Below are 12114 nucleotides of genomic sequence, written 5' to 3' on the forward strand. Positions count from 1 at the left end.
TGATAACCAGCCATGATGTCCTTATTGTGGACGGGTTATTTTCCCATACATGTAGTGTCCTCCTGATAACCAGCCATGATGTCCTTATTGTGGTCAGGTTATCTTCTCATACATGTAGTGTCCTCCTGATAACCAGCCATGATGTCCTTATTGTGGTCAGGTTATTTTCTCATACATGTAGTGTCGTCCTGATAACCAGCCATGATGTCCTTATTGTGGTCAGGTTATTTTCTCATACATGTAGTGTCCCCTCCTGATAACCAGCCATGATGTCCTTATTGCAGTCAGGTTATCTTCTTCTGTATGTAGTTTCACTCCTGATAGCTGTCCAAACCCCACACCCTAGAAAATCCCTGCATTTGTGGTTATATCTATTGGCAACTGACAACAGATGTCACCACTAAGATGGTTAAAGAACATCTATAAACCTCTCCAAACTGTTTAATTACTTATAATTGCAACAATGTTTAACGCTCAATGATCTACAAATTTAGGTTCATGGAAAAATCCCTTTAATAATTCAGGCACCTCTTGCACCAATTGGGGAATGAATTAAGCCTGGTATAAGACTGACATTTCTGAACATCTCCTGTTCAAGGTTTCTTCAAAGTATATTACAGTTTACCCCAAGCAGGAGAGGTCCATTGAACCTGCAGAGTCAGCAGTCACTTTAAACAACTCTAACTCCAGACCTGTGGGTGGGCTAGAGCCTTAGCCTTGGTCTTGTTTTCGGGGGAACCCGAACGACGGAGAGCCCATGCTCTAAAACAGCGATTACCTGCAGACACCTGTGGACCCCTAGATTATAATGGGATCTGCATCTGTGCAGGACTTTTCCCTCTGCCGATTTTTGGCGGAATCTGCAGCGGAGTCTACGGTGTCTCGGAGGGTTTTTACAATTTTGATGTGACTGTTAGTGGGTTAATAAATTCCCCCTGTAATGTTTTATGATCGATTTGTTATGTTTGATGTCTGTAACCACAATATTTGATGATCAGATTTCTTATGTTTCATGATCAGATTTCTGTCATAATAAAGGATTATAATGAAAAACAGAAACTGAGCATTTATTTTATGACAAAAAGACTCAAAGCAGTGATTGTAACAAACAATGACCACGAAGTGTAAAGGATCTCACATTGCTGGGTTGAGCAAAGTTTATGAGAGCTGACATCTATGTCCTCTGTCCAGAGAAGGTCTCAATCTGCTCAGGAGAAGAAATGGGAATTTTCTGTGTTGTTCTTTCTCAAAATAAATAAGTTACAGAGGTATTAAAAAGGCACCAAAATGTGCGAACCTCACCCTGCTGGTTAGCGGAGTGTACAAATTGGCAAATAAAAAGAAACATGAAGTAATATATCACACAAAAATACAGTAGACAACTGGGAAAATAAACTATCCACCAACATTGGTCCAGGCCTGTGATCACTGCCGATCATGACACCTTATGTATATCACAATCAGCAGTACAGAAGGCATCCTACCCCACTGATAAGCCAGCAGAATTGGTGCATGATTGTATTCAGTGCCATCACAACTGGCAGAACGGAGGAACAGCTACCCCATTGGCAATCAGTGGGCTTGTTGCCCTAGTCATCAGCCATTACAATATATGGACTCTGCCGCTATAGGGATTGTAGTGTGAATGTCCCTGGAATGTGTCTGAATGCTAGTTGCAGAGAGTAATGGAAAGTGAAACTTTACACTCAACTGACTAGCCCCATGGTTTCTTTTAAGCCTGGAGAACTGATTAAACACAAGATGGTAGTGTATCAAGAGTTCTGATTTTATTATACGAAAAAGGTAGTTTAAATACATTACAGACAAAGAGCTGGCTTGGCTTATTCTAATTAGTATAAAATGATTGGTCATAGAGATACAAGATAAGCCTGGCACATGACTATTGGCTGAGGCCTGATATATTCCGCATCTCATTATAATTTTCAGAACTGGGGTGGACTTTCCCATGAAACAAAGAAGGATTCAAAAATACTTATGTGTGAGCTAACATCCCAGACTATGTCTATGTATATATCATGGCAAAAGAGATAAGATGACATGTTCCATAGACCCTGTGTCTATACACTCTAAGTGACCTTCATATACCATAAAATATGACAGAGTGCCCAGATACCATAAGATTAATACTTTTGTTGGTTATGTGTCCATACATCATGTAAAGCAAGGTAAGAGATATACAAAGTCAGCTGTATCTTCTCAAAATGAGGCCCTTGAGAGATAATGATTAGCAACCTATGCATTAACGTTCATTATCACATTCCTTAAAGTCTAACAAAGGGCCTCCTTGACTTAAGCAGAAAAATCAGTTTATATGTGAAAGAGCACAAGATGGCTGCCAAAATACAAAGATGGAGGACTTAACTCTAACATTTTCCAAACTAGGGATGATGATAAAAATTATCATTATGAAGTGTGGGGAGGACTGCTCGTAGGAGGGTAGGACAGTATGCAAGGACTGCTGGTAAGAGAGGAGAGCAGTATGTGAGGAGGACAGTATGCTAGGATGACTGCTCATAGGAGAGGAGGACAGTATGTGAGGAGGACAGTAAGTGTGAAGGACAGTATGTGAAGATGGATGCTCATAGGAGAGGACAGTATGTGAGGAGGACTGCTCGTAGGAGAGGACAGTATGTGAGGAGGACTGCTCGTAGGAGAGGACAGTATGTGAGGAGGACTGCTCATAGGAGAGGATAGTATGTGAGGAGGACTGCTCGTAGGAGAGGACAGTATGTGAGGAGGACTGCTCGTAGGAGAGGACAGTATGTGAGGAGGACTGCTCATAGGAGAGGACAGTATGTGAGGAGGACTGCTCGTAGGAGAGGACAGTATGTGAGTAGGACTGCTCGTAGGAGAGGATAGTATGTGAGGAGGACTGCTCGTAGGAGATCACAGTATGTGAGGGGGACTGCTTGTAGGAGAGGATAGGATGTGAGGGGGACTGCTCGTAGGAGAGGACAGTATGTGAAGATGGATGCTCATAGGAGAGGACAGTATGTGAGGAGGACTGCTCGTAGGAGAGGACAGTATGTGAAGATGGATGCTCATAGGAGAGGACAGTATGTGAGGAGGACTGCTCGTAGGAGAGGACAGTATGTGAGGAGGACTGCTCGTAGGAGAGGACAGTATGTGAGGAGGACTGCTCATAGGAGATCACAGTATGTGAGAAGGACTGCTCATCGGAGAGGACAGTATGTGAGGAGGACTGCTAGTAGGAGAGCACAGTATGTGAGGAGGACTGCTCGTAGGAGAGGACAGTATGTGAGGAGGACTGCTCATCGGAGAGGACAGTATGTGAGGAGGACTGCTCGTAGGAGAGGACAGTATGTGAGGAGGACTGCTCGCATAAGAGGATAGTATGTGAGGAGGACTGCTCGTAGGAGAGGACAGTATGTGAGGAGGACTGCTCGTAGGCGAGGACAGTATGTGAGGAGGACTGCTCGTAGGCGAGGACAGTATGTGAGGAGGACTGCTCGTAGGCGAGGACAGTATGTGAGGAGGACTGCTCGTAGGAGAGGACAGTATGTGAGGAGGACTGCTCGCATGAGAGGACAGTATGTGAGGAGGACTGCTCGTAGGATAGGGCAGTATGTGAGGAGGACTGCTCGTAGGAGAGGACAGTATGTGAGGAGGACTGCTAGTAGGCGAGGACAGTATGTGAGCAGGAGTGTAGTGTATGTGAGGAGGACTGCTCATAGTCTAGAACAGTATGTAAGAAGAATAGGACAATTTGGACTGTAGGAAGCTTGGACACTTGTAGTCAGTAGGTCAAACCACCAACTCCAGCTCTGTTTTTCCGCAGTCCCGCTCCACGTCCTGTACTGACTCCTTCAGAAATGGCTGATAGCCTTGGTCAGTCAGAAGCGGCAAAGATCCTCTAATTCATTAAACGCCCTCTGTCACTGGTTGCCGCTGTATTACTGCATAGACATCTATACTATACAACTGACGTCAATGGCAACAATATAAATATGCAGCTAGCACCCCCTAGTGGTGGTTGTCAGGAGCCTTTGCAGATACATCTCATAAGTTCAGGTAGTGTCCTGTATTCAGCACTGTCTCTATGGAGATTTTATATTTTTACCCCTAGATGTAACCCCCTGCTGTGTCCTTGCCTTGCTCCGGGTCGGTTAAAAGTTCCTATATCCAGGGGGACCCCAATAAAGGCCGCATTCAGCCCCTCCGCAGACTCCTGGTAGGGAAGGCGCATCATAGTGCAAATTCCAACAGGTCGACCCACTTCTCGAGAATGCACAGGAACATTAAACCTTGTATCTGATGTCCATCGTTTAGGAGGAGACCCCAGAACTGAGCGGGAGCCCCATAGTAGCAATGGATCGCTGATTGAAGACTGGATCCTTCAGAAAAGCATTAAGGCTAAGGCCCCACTGGGCGAAGCATGAACGCATTGCGGTTCTTTCCGCAGCGCTTTTAAAGAGAAAGTTCGCCGGCTTTTCCATAGATATAATTGACATGCTGCGATTTGCAAAGCCGCAACGGCTTTGCAACAGCTTTGCAAATTGCAGCGTGTCCGTGCTGCAATCTTTTCCGCAAAGTGGGGATGGGATTTGCATGAATCCCATCCACTTTGCCTGCACTGTACAACGCCGCGATTTTTCCAAATCGCAGCGTTTACGCCCAGTGGGGCCCCGGCCTAAAGAGATCTTTCTAGCGGTGTATACAGTAAAACTGCATGTGCCCCATAGTGGTGAAAGGTCCTCTTTAACACCACTGACACAGACCCTCCAGTACGAGCAGCGGCTTCAACATCAAACAGGAATGTCCAGATATTATGTTAAAAAGTTAAAATATGGATGTTGTCATTATCCAGAACCAGATTTGGGTGATGCGACTTTTCAATTACAGTGTTGAAGAGATTACTGATGCTGAAATAATTCAATTTAAGAAATAGGATCTGTGTTTTTGTGGATTTTTGTTTTTCGTTATATGCAGTTAAGTTCCTTATTTTTTAACTGTGACTGAAAAAGAAAAAACTTTGAATAAAGTTAATAGAAAATGTAATATCTAATATCAATTCGTTAGAAATCCCCCCACCCCATTGTTAATATCGCTCGTTATCTTTGGCGCCTATGTAGGTTTTAGGTAAAACATGTTAAGTGCCCCCTACAGAATTTCTGTCCTGAATAGTGCTCCGCGACTCAGAAAGTTTGGGAAACGCTGGCGTAACACATGTGGCTGTAGGGAGGTTAGCACAAATGATACAATATAAAAGCTCCCTCTACTGGCAGAATTATGAATTGTAGTAACAAGTGATCCTACTAGTCCTACTATGAAAGTTTGTGTGTTTGGATGTTTGTTCCTCAATCACGCAAGAACGGGTGAACGGATTAGCATGAAATTTGCCACAGACCTATATATTCACTAGGAAGGAAACATAGGCTACTTTTTAGGTCCCACACTCACCCGGAATGGCGACCGCGATCAGCGAAAGTGCTCTCCGGCTCTGAGGCAGGACCTGAGATTACGTCATCACAGGTCTTTCAGCGGGGCTCTGATTGCTTGGCTACAGCAGCTGCGCTGCACGGTCTGCCAACCCATGCACCCCTGTAACCTCAGCGCACGGGGAGCCCGGGTTGGGGTGGAGCTGGGTTCGCAGGTGTGGGTGGGGGCAGGGTCGGACTGGGATGTCTAGGGCCCACCAGTGGAATTGTTTCTAGGGGCCCACCATCTAGACCCCTGCTGACCAGCGGTACCGAGACAGGGCAGCTAAAGGTAATATTGTTCACCCATTATACCATGTGGAACAACATACCTCCCAACCGTCCCGATTTCCGCGGGACAGTCCCGATTTGGGTGACATGTCCCGCGGTCCCGGTTGGAGGGAGGTATGTCCCGATTTCAAATCAGATCTGCGTCCAGAGGACGCAGATCTGAGTTGAACACACATGCGGCTGAAAGAAGGAGCTGACACAGGTCAGCTCCTCGCTTCGCCGCTGCCCGCCTCTCTCCCTGACACACGCGGCTGAAGCTGCTCGCGTGCTCGCTTCGCCGCTGCGTCTCTCTCTCTCGCTGACACATGCGGCTGAAGCGAGGAGCTGACCTGTGTCAGCTCCTCGCTTCGCTGCTGCCGCCGGCTCCTGGCTTGTAGACGCGATGTACAAGCCAGGAGCCGGCGGCAGCAGCGAAGCGAGGAGCTGACACAGGTCAGCTCCTTGCTTCAGCCGCATGTGTCAGCGAGAGAGAGAGAGACGCAGCGGCGAAGCGAGCACGCGAGCAGCTTCAGCCGCGTGTGTCAGGGAGAGAGGCGGGCAGCGGCGAAGCGAGGAGCTGACCTGTGTCAGCTCCTTCCTTCAGCCGCATGTGTCAGCGAGAGAGGCGGCGAGGGAGCGGAGGAGAAGGTAAGTTTAATGTGGAGGTGGAACGTGAATCTGGGGGCAGATGAAGGAGAGGACGGCATGACATTGGGGCAGAGATGGGGGACATGAATCTGGGGGCAGAGATGGGGGACATGAATCTGGGGGCAGAGATGGAGAGGACATGAATTTGGGGGCAGAGATGGAGGGACATGAATCTGGGGGCAGAGATGGAGGGACATGAATCTGGGGGCAGAGATGGAGGGACATGAATCTGGGGGCAGAGATGTGGGACATGAATCTGGGGGCAGAGATGTGGGGACATGAATCTGGGGGTAGAGATGGGGGGACATGAATCTGGGGGCAGAGATGTGGGACATGAATCTGGGGGCAGAGATGTGGGACATGAATCTGGGGGCAGAGATGTGGGGACATGAATCTGGGGGTAGAGATAGAGAGGACATGAATCTGGGGGCAGAGATGGGGGACATGAATCTGGGGGCAGAGATGGAGGGACAGGAATCTGGGGGCAGAGATGGAGGGACAGGAATCTGGGGGCAGAGATGGAGAGGACATGAATCTGGGGGCAGAGATGGAGGGACATGAATCTGGGGGCAGAGATGGAGGGACATGAATCTGGGGGCAGAGATGGAGGGACATGAATCTGGGGGCAGAGATGGAGGGACATGAATCTGGGGGCAGAGATGGAGGGACAGGAATCTGGGGGCAGAGATGTGGGACATGAATCTGGGGGCAGAGATGTGGGGACATGAATCTGGGGGCAGAGATGGAGGGACATGAATCTGGGGGCAGAGATGGAGGGACATGAATCTGGGGGCAGAGATGGAGGGACATGAATCTGGGGGCAGAGATGGAGGGACATGAATCTCGGGGCAGAGATGGAGGGACATGAATCTGGGGGCAGAGATGGAGGGACATGAATCTGGGGGCAGAGATGTGGGACATGAATCTGGGGGCAGAGATGGAGGGACATGAATCTGGGGGCAGAGATGGAAGAGGGACATGAAACTGGGGGCAGATGAAGGGTGTATATGAAACTGGGGGAGAGATAGAGGGGGGACATATAATTTACGGGTGACTGTAGGAGGATTATACTGTGTGCGGGCACATGAAAAATTAACGAGTGGGCGGAGTCAACACAAAAGTGGGTGGGGCTAAATTTGCCGCGGCGCGCGTAGCACGCCGCTCATTTTGTCCCTCTTTCGGTTCTTCAAAAGTTGGGAGGTATGTGGAACAACGCAGTACCTAAACCTACTGCAACACCCTGGGTGGCAAGTGAACAGCGTGACTCCTAGAATTGTTACCATTACCTGTAGCTGCTCTGTCCTGGAAAGCTGATCTGCAGAGGAGCAACCGATGTGGCAGGCATAAGGTGTAAAATAAATAAATAAAAAGCATACTCATCTGTCCCCGGCACACTGTTGTCCACTGCTAATGTCCATTCAGTCTTGTGCCAGCGCCTTCTTGCTGGGAGTCCTGCACCTCATGTAATTGTAAAGACCAATTAGGTACAGGATTTCCAGAAAGAGGCACCGCCATGAGACTGAACATTAAAATGTGCGATTTGTCCAAATCAATGTCAATCTTTTTTACGTCCTTTGCTCAGTATAGGGCATAAATGCCTGATCAGTAGGGGGCTGACACATGGTCCCATCAGCTGTACGGAGCCACTTCTGGCCCCTGTTCTTTACACAATGCAGGCCTAGAAGCAGAAAACGCCATCCGCTGATTAGTCACCCAGCGCCTTCACTGCAGCTCAGCTCCCACTGACTTCAATAAATGCTGAGATGCAGAGAAGGTGCCGGCTGATATACAGTGGACTGAGCTTTCTGCTTCTGGGCCCATTTTGTGTATAGGACTGGTGCCAGAAGTGGCTCTGTACAGCTTATCAGTCCAAGGGCTGGGTATCGGCCCCATACAGATCAGGTTTCTCTGGCCTATCCTGAGGATAAACCATAAAAAATTATGCCTGGACGACCCCTTTAATATACACCTGCTAATGTGCGACACTTTAAAGAGGTTGTCCAGTATAATCTTTTTCTTTTTTTTTTTTACAGTTAGCCTAAGGGAGGTAAACCCATCAGTTCCCCCAGTTTCATGTACCCCTCCATCTATTTCCCCAGTTTCATGTACCCCTCCATCTCTTTCCCCAGTTTCATATACCCCTCCATCTCTTTCCCCAGTTTCATATACCCCTCCATCTCTTTCCCCAGTTTCATATACCCCTCCATCTCTTTCCCCAGTTTCATATACCACTCCATCTCTGCCCCCTTTCATCCGCCGACCTCCATCTCTTCCCCCAGTTTCATGTACCCCTCCATCTCTTTCCCCAGTTTCATATACCCCTCCATCTCTGCCCCCTTTCATCCGCCGACCTCCATCTCTTCCCCCAGTTTCATGTACTCCTCCATCTCTTTCCCCAGTTTCATATACCCCTCCATCTCTGCCCCCTTTCATCCGCCGACCTCCATCTCTTCCCCCAGTTTCATATACCCCTCCATCTCTTTCCCCAGTTTCATATACCCCTCCATCTCCGCCCCCTTTCTTCCGCCGACCTCCATCTCTTCCCCAGTTTCATGTACCCCTCCATCTCTTTCCCCAGTTTCATATACCCCTCCATCTCTGCCCCCTTTCATCCGCCGACCTCCATCTCTTCCCCCAGTTTCATATACCACTCCATCTCTGCCCCCTTTCATCTGCCGACCTCCATCTCTTCCCCCAGTTTCATATACCCTTCCATCTTTGCCCCCTTTCATCCGCCGTCCTCCATCTCTTTCCCCAGCTTCATGTACCCATCCATCTCTTTCCCCAGTTTCATATACCCCTCCATCTCTGCCCCCTTTCATCCGCCGACCTCCATCTCTTTCCCCAGTTTCATGTACCCCTCCATTTCTTTCCCCAGTTTCTTATACCCCTCCATCTCTGCCCCCTTTCATCCGCCAACCTCCATCTCTTCCCCCAGTTTCATGTACCCATCCATCTCTTTCCCCAGTTTCATATACCCCTCCATCTCTGCCCCCTTTCATCCGCCGACCTCCATCTCTTTCCCCAGTTTCATGTACCCCTCCATTTCTTTCCCCAGTTTCTTATACCCCTCCATCTCTGCCCCCTTTCATCCGCCGACCTCCATCTCTTCCCCCAGTTTCATGTACCCATCCATCTCTGCCCCCAGTTTCATACCCCCACACCTTCAGTATTATATGCTTCACAGTGCCCCTCCCATGCAGTATTAAATAATACATTTTGGGCCCCCACAGAGTATTATATGCACCACAGTAGGGGCCCCCACACACAGTATTGTTTGCCCCACAGTAGGCCCCCCACACCCCGAGTATTAAACTTACCTTAAGTCTCACATCCCACGAAGAGCAGCCGCGCGTCCTCCTCCATCTTCTGGCTGCAAGTGCTGATGACGTCAGTCTGTGTCGGGGCAGAGGTCACTCTGCAGTCAGTGTAGGCTGTGGTCCGCGCGACCGCAGCCCGACTGACAGCTTTCAGCGGTAAGTACATTTGTACATACCGCTGAAAGCAGCTATCACTCACTAACAAGGAATCCTGTACTGGATTCCCGATTAGTGAGTGATGTGTGGGCGCGGGAGGTATGCAGATGCATTGGTCAGGGCCCCTGACCAATGTATCTGAAAAAATGCACACCGGGAGTCGGGGCCCATCGGGGGATTCCCCGGTACCCCGGCGGGCCACTCCGACCCTGGGGTGGGGGTGGGGGGGTGGTTACAGATGGCAAAAACAGGGCACAGGGTAAGTGGGGTGTAGGAGAGGAAAGGGGGCACGGGGTGAGGTGGGAAGTGGGCTCAGAGTCATGGGTTGGGGAGGGAGAACGGAGCGAGGGAATATTGGAGTGGATAGGGAAAAAAGTGGGGGGCCAGGGGGGAAAGGAAGGGAAGGGGGCCAGCGGGGCGCAAGATGGTGGTCCATGGGAACACTGGGGTTGGAAGGGCCCACTGAGGCCACAAGGCAAAGGCGGCACTGCATGTGGGGCACGCAGGGGGTGGGGGCCGCGGACGAAGTCGCAGGTAATGCTAGTACACTATAAGGGCTAGCTCACACGGGCGGCAATGAGGCAGATTTTGACAGCAAATTTCGCCTCAAAATCCGCCTCCATATAATAGTGGTCTATGTAGACTGCTAGTGTTCGTTTTTCTGCTAGTAGTTTTTTTGCTGCTAGCAGAAAAAAAGAAACGACATGACCTTTCTTCAGGCATTTTCCGCCTGAGGAAAGCAATAGAAGTGAAATGGAAGCGAAAAACTCATTGCGTTTTTTGGTGCAAAATGCGACCAAAAAGCGCAACGCGTTCTTTGACGGACCTTTTTTTTTACCACAGTTTTGCACTGGTGTATTTTTTTATCGTTTGTGTGTGCGTCCATAGGCATCTCATTTTGTGATTGGACTGTGTATGACTGTATCTTGAATACGTTTTGGCAAACTCACGGTCACTGTCCAAATATTTCTGGACCTAACTGTATCTACATGGATATCCATAGTATAAATGAATGTATCTGAGCATTCATGCAGCAAAAGATGTGGTCAGGGATGCAAAACAGTCCATTATCTAGAGGTAAGGGGATCCAGTCCACCCTTCTTCCGTAGGGTTTTCATCCCCTATTGTCTCTATAGGTTCTAATAGAAATGAGTTCCCTTCCTTGCACTGTTGCACAGCTCTTCTCCATACCACACTGCCATTAACTCCTACTAGCATCTGCCCACGACTTTGTCCGCGTGTTGTTGGTGTATATGTCTGCAATTGCTGGTGACGATCATCCGCCTGGGCCCACGTCTCGGATCTGCTACATCTCTGCGGATGCGCAGCATACACAGGTGTATGTACATGTGTGCATATGGTGGGCATACTGTGCTGAGGCTCAGCTGTGCGCATGCTTGGCTACATGTCTCAATTTGTCCATTTACTGCTGCGTCCACCACCCGTAGTGGGCGAGATGGCTAAATGGATGTTGCCAAACTTTGCCCCAGTTCCCCCTCCCCCTTCCTCCCTTCGTGCCCCCAGCGTACTCACCAAATCGGTACATCCGATAAACTTCTTGTGCCTCCAAAGTAAGACTGCGTGTTTGCTACTCTCCCGCCCAGACAGGAGACTACTGCATTTGCTGGTGGCGATCATCCGCCTGGGGCTGCGTCTCGGCTCTGCTACATCACTGCCGATGCAGAACATACGCAGATGTATGTACATGTGTGCATATGGTGGTCATACTGTGCTGCGCTTCAGCTGTGCCCCAATTTGTCCATCTAGCTCTGCGTCCACCACCTGTTGTGGGTGAGATGGCTAAACGGATGTTGCCGAACATTGGCCCATTCCCCCCCCCCCCGCGTATTCACCGAAACGGTACTCCCGATCCACTGTTCGTGCCCCCAAAGAAGGCTGCATGATCGCTACTCTTCTGTCCGCACATGAGACGACATTTTCTGCAGCTTGCCCTGTGCCCGGTTTCATCCTATATAGCTCCACCCACACATTTGCATGTAGCTCTGCCCACAAAATAGTGTGATCCTATCAGAGGGCGGCTCAAGGACCTGTGATGACATCATCAAAGGTCCTTAAGCATAGTCTGAACATAAATTTGGTCCTAGCGGTCCTGAAGTGATGTCATGTACCAGCATAAAAAGTAGTCTATGTTTGATTCGGGGTTTCAATCGTTTGTGCCAAATTTCAGGCTAATCCATTGAGCAGTTTTTGTGTGATTGAGGAACAAACATCCAAACTATAATAGGATGAGGATAGGATAG

The sequence above is a fragment of the Leptodactylus fuscus genome, chromosome 6, assembly GCF_031893055.1.
Source record: "Leptodactylus fuscus isolate aLepFus1 chromosome 6, aLepFus1.hap2, whole genome shotgun sequence".
NCBI classification, from domain to species: domain Eukaryota; kingdom Metazoa; phylum Chordata; class Amphibia; order Anura; family Leptodactylidae; genus Leptodactylus; species Leptodactylus fuscus.